Here is a 6,000-nt window from a genome sequence, read left to right on the forward strand (position 1 = left end):
ATTATTATTATTTTTCGTGATCAGGACACTACAAAATAGCCATTCTTGAATTAAATATCGACACAAACTGGTTTTTTTTACGAATTGTGGCGCGGACTTTCTGGAAGAAATTAGTTAATACTTGCATTAAAGAGGAAGAAATCTTAGAGAAATTTTCAGCCCGACATCGATGAGAGATACGTGTCTTCATTTCATATTTCATTTTATAACCAATGTTAAAACAGCCGAGCCAATTCTGAGTTTACGTCTATCAATGCTCTAATCCGTAGACTTATAATTTTAAACCCAACCCAGAAAGCGAGAATCAATCATTGGGACAAACTAGCCTTCGTGGAGGATATTTTTTGATGGGACTAACCCGCATTTTCGTTACATGGTGAGGAAAACCTCCTACGGTTAGTCAAACAGCAGAGTGATTCTAACCCATGATCCGTCTATCACTGAGGATATTTTACGTTAGCACTGTGCGAGCTGAAAGCGGAATTCGTAACAGCCAGCCACTGCTGGGGTTCGAATCTCATTGAGAGGCAAATGCTCAATCCTTTGAGCCACCGCAGCTGCTACTTTTTCTATAACCGTCGTTGAACAGCCGACCCAGTTTTGATTTTACGACTAACAATGTTCAACTCAATAGCCTTGTAACTTTGAGCTCAATTCCAGTTGACAAGAGAACTCGTGGATCAGGTATTGGGAGAAATATTTTTGATGGAATTAACCAGTATTTGAGTCACATAAAGAGGAGAACCACGAAAAACTCCCCAGGCTGGTCTGACTGTAAAGTGACTCAAACGCATGATCCGTCTACCACTGAGGATAGTTTACGCCAGCTCTATAGTCGGTGCGAGCTATTTTCAGAATTTGTATCGACCAGCCAACAATGGGATTTGACCCTAGGACACTTACATGAGAGGCAAATGCTTTATTCTCTGAGCCACAGCGGCTCCTACTATTGATATTCTGACAAAACTATTTGTTTCGTTAAATAAAGTAGTGTTTAGAGCAGGGCCTTCCAACTTACATGAGGCCGGGGGCCACAATTAAAAACACCAGTCAAATGGCGCGCCGCAACTTTATCAAAATTTTATATCGGACTCTTTTATGTTTGAAGGATAATTAAAAGATTTTTATCAGGTTGTACAAAACAAACGTATTGAATTACAAATTAAAATTAGAAATAGATTTTTAAGCAACATACACGATTATTTTTGTATTTCAATAAATATTTTCTTGGGTGCCAAAACCTTAAAAATAAATGTTTTTGATCCGTTGGTTTGTTAAATTTCACAGAAATGAAGAAATTAGGCTTTTTTTAACGAAAGAAAAGTATTTTAAACCCATGTAGATGTTTTACGAAAATTGTCCGCAAAAAATGACAACTAATATATTTTAGTTCGCGGGCCACAAAAAAGAAGAAGAAAAGGCTTCGCGGGCCGCCAGTTGGTAACCACTGGTTTAGAACATTGTTGCGAGGACAGTATACGAGCCCATACGGCGTGAACCGCTTTAGTAGTCGATTGAATATATAAAATAAATAAAATAAAGAAATGCTATTGGAAAAAATTGAGTTTTCTGGTTGAAAAAATATATTCTTATCAAATACAAAAATATTTTTAATTAAATGTAAAGATATTTAATTATACAATGAACAGGCAAAGAATTTTTTATTTTATTTATCAAAAATTTATTTATGAAACTTTTGTTCTTTTCTATTTTTATTTTTGGAAAACTTTCCTTTTTTACTCATTTAACTATATATTCGTCAGCAATAACATTTATGTTAGTCCTGCTTTCCGTTATACGCTATTTTTAAAGCATAATTCTTAAATTTTACGAGACTAATTTAAGCAATTTTGTGATTTCTTATCAAATCTTAAACATGGTGCGGCTTTCACTTGATTGTATTGCCCCAAAGCTATACTAATTACTAACAAAAATTGAGAAGAAAAAATACGTAAATAACATGTAGCCTTAATGCGATGATAACGCATGATAATGAGAGAAAATCACCAGTTCCATACCAGGTCATTATATATATTCTCACGACAACTTTGTTAGGAATAATTCCAAACGTAAGAACAATGGCTGATTAATATCTTTTACTACTAAATCACTATATTCGAACCAGAAAACAATTCTAATTGACAAGAAAATTGATATATTTGAATTGAAACCTCAGAAAGCTGCAGTGTTGTAGGGAGATAGGACTTAATTAATTATGTGTCTTTGAAAAATATTCCTGCGGGGGGGGGGGCAATAATTAATATCCCATAAATTACGTTTATTGTTACGTTATTATAATTTGAATAATGTAGGTTAATTCTCCGTGTATGGTTTTTCTTTAAACTAGTTCAAAATTTGGAATTTTTTTTTGTTAGATAGATTTTAAACTAATAAAAAAAATGGAGAACAAAATGGAATTTTAATGCTACCTTGACTTTACATTAAAATTTTGGAGGGCATTATATAATACCCTTTATGTAAAATATCACAATGAACTTGTGAAGTGTTAACACATTTTATTACCTAAAAATTCTTCTTCTAGATTTAAAGGATTTACTTTTTTTTTTAAAAAAAAAACTTTAAAAGCATTCAAAGGAACGCAATGTTTAAGCTTAAAAGCAAAATGATATATTTGGAACGTTTTCGGGATCGCTTTCTAATTTCCCTTTTTCTAAGATTGGTTTCTGAATGTAATATGTTGGACCAAGACTCTTTGAGGATTGCAATGTAGCTCACACATCTATTGATACACAATATTATACCTTTTCCAGATAGTAGATGGAAAAAGTTACGTTAACCTGGGCAGCTTCAAAATTTTGAAACCACAACTCAGGAGACAAACGAACTCCAGAATCAAGTATCAGATCAAACTTGTTCTTGTTGCGTATTGTGACACCAAAGAGAATTTATAATATAATATATATATTCCTATATCTTCTTTGCTGACACTACACATAGCATCTCTCGAATAACTTTATAGCAAAGGAATAATACTAAGCCTTAATCTCTTTGAAGAAATGCATTTTATTCTAGTATTGTGTTCTGGAGTTGGGCTGAAGTGATGTGATCCCATTGACCATTTTTGAAATTCGAACTCGAAAAGATTATTTTGGAAGAAAGCACTCTTTTTTCCTTGAGCTCCCACGGACAATTTTCTTTTATCTTAAAAAATTCTTTTGGGTTCTAAATATTTTAAAGAAATTTATGTCCAATGCAACAGGCTATTTAATAGTAGAGCAGATAAAAATAGAGTCTAATTCGTATTGTGTGATTTTTTCTCCCTACTTTAAACAGGTATATTTTGCTAATTACTGTAAAACTTTTAACTATGGTAAATTTTAAATTACTACAAAAGAAATGTTTTTTTTTTTATTTCTATTATTTATTTCTATCTGAATTCATCGAATTCTTGAATTAGAAAATCTTAAGTCCTTAATAATGAATGCGTAAGAATCTCTTAGGTTTTACAATTTTTTTAACTGTATATGACGTAGCATCACTGTGAAACAAAAATAACTGAAATTTAAGAAACAATTATTCATTATGATTTAAATCTATTCCGATAAAAACAACTGATTCTAATCACCGATTCTAATCAACTGATTCGAAACAATTGATTTGAATAAGTTGCAAATTGGGGATGCGAATCACTGAATCATTTCAGTGATTCACATCACAGTGATTCATCAAATCAGTACTCAACTCTACTTTGAACACGTAACTTCATAGGTTAAACATAATTTGATTAAAGAACGCATTATTTTCTAGCTTAGACAAGCGTGCATAGCTGAAAATATGATCTAACTATTCACAATAACTAATTTAAAAATTTGTTCAGAAATTTCATAACCTTAATAAACCACATTCTTTAGAAATCAATTTCCTGCTCTTTATTCAAGAATGACAGCTACTCGGTGTAATCCGTGCAATCCATTTCAACTCATAAGTTCGTATAGTGAGTCATTTTTAAATGGGCTAATTAGCTACCTTTATCGTATAACACTAAACTTTTTATTTATTATTTTTTTTAAAAAAAAAAAACTTGTTGACGCAAAAACACTCATTCTCGCCAAACGGAAATAAAAAGAATCGATTAAAAATGTGACTCCTGACTTCCGGGTATGTCATATACTTTGACGTGAAGTGAATAGAAGGAAGGTCAAGGTAAACTGCTGCCAACGGTTTTTTTCTTTTAAATTAAAAAACAAATAGATAAGGTAAATTCAAAACGATTTATGTTTCTACAGTTTTAATTTATCCGGTTTCCGACTGCGATACCGCTTCGTTTATGAACTTAAAATGAATGCAACTTATTTAAGAAGCTATTTGAACGGCTAACTGCTTCCTCAGCATGTTCTTTGAACTCTTGTCACGAAATTTGTGCTAATTTTTTTTTAAAATTGGTGACTGAGAAGGAAAATAAGTTTACGTTTAATTAAAATAGTAATGTAAAATATCAGGATGGCGTAATAAATAAATGCATGAACCTGTTAATATCACGGCAATAAAATAAACAACAAATGATAGTAATTATTTACAGCTCAATACGATTAACTATTGTCTTCACTATAAAAAATTACGGTAAAAAATACCGGCACCGCTATATATATATATATATATAAATTGCGAAACCTCGATTATCCGGAACTCTTTAATCGAATACCTCCTTTATTGCTAGTGTTATTTTGCCCCACACTGAACTGATCGGTAAGGCACAGTTCCCAGCAGATCACTGCAGTCAAGCCTAACTGGCTGCGGTCAGTTTGCAGTTGGGTTACCACTTGTATCAGCCTGTGATGGGACCAAGCGTGTGCGGTATTGGTTTTCGACTTCGCTCAGAGCGTCGGGCTACAGAAGCGGAGATGCCACCCCTCTGCAAAGGATCAAAATTTTGATGGCATGTCTTCGGATCATCCTTAGAGATGCTTTCCAGCATGCATGGCAAAACTTATACCTTCGTTACTAGTAACGAAAGTAAAAGTAAAAAGAACGTACTTTTACTGTTTTTTTTTTTTTNTTTTTTTTTTTTTTTTTTTCGTTACTTTTTTTGGGAAGTATTTGTAACAATAATGTCGAAAGATATCGTTATTTTTTCAGAAATTTTTTAAACGTTTTCCTCAAAATAATTATGAAAAAAAAAGGAAATTAATATTAATTTTCTCTCGAATTTTTGTTTTTCTAGGAAAAAAATTATGAATGATTTGCAATGAAATTTTTTTTTCATTGTTCATTCTTTTCTTACCATTTAGCCTTACCTAAAAAAAAAGAACTAAAAAANAAAATAATAAAAGAAAATTTTGGGTGGCTTATAAGTTAAAGACTAAACTAATTTTTTAAAATTTTTTTTTTTTACATCTACCCACAATGGGGATGCAAAGAGGTTGAAGGTCACTGTAAATTCCTGGAAACTAACAACCACCTCACCTGCCTGATGATCAACTTTGTTTAGAACGGAGACAAAATGAGTTTTAAAAAAATGGTTTAAAAAAAGTATCCACTTCAAGATCAATTAAATTGTAATAATAAGATAAATTAATAGTAATAATAACTGTCGTACATTTTTATGTGCTCGGGTCGTTTTAAGAGGACGCCATACCATGGGAGAAACTTTTCATCACAAATTCTCTTTCTACCCATTATGCTATTTTAAAACTTAAAAGAAAGAAAAAGTGAGTTTAGACAAACCTAGAGTAAGCCATGAAGTTTCAATTGATGGGGAAAAAAATTGAAATATCAAAACGCAAGCAAATTTTTGGATTAGAACTTCTCCTCTCCGAAATCCTAAGTTATTTTCCCATAACTTATTTTCATTTTGATACTTTAAAAATTTCTTTTCAGTATTTGAAACTCCATGGCTTACTCCTCTACGTTTGTCTGAATTCACTTTTTCTATACTTTAAATCAGTTATAGAGGTGAAAGGGAATTTGTGACCAAAATTTTCTCCCGTGGTATGGCGTCCTCTTAAGATATATATATATATATATATATATATAGTTTTT

This window comes from Parasteatoda tepidariorum, chromosome 5 (assembly GCF_043381705.1).
Source record: "Parasteatoda tepidariorum isolate YZ-2023 chromosome 5, CAS_Ptep_4.0, whole genome shotgun sequence".
NCBI lineage: Eukaryota > Metazoa > Arthropoda > Arachnida > Araneae > Theridiidae > Parasteatoda > Parasteatoda tepidariorum.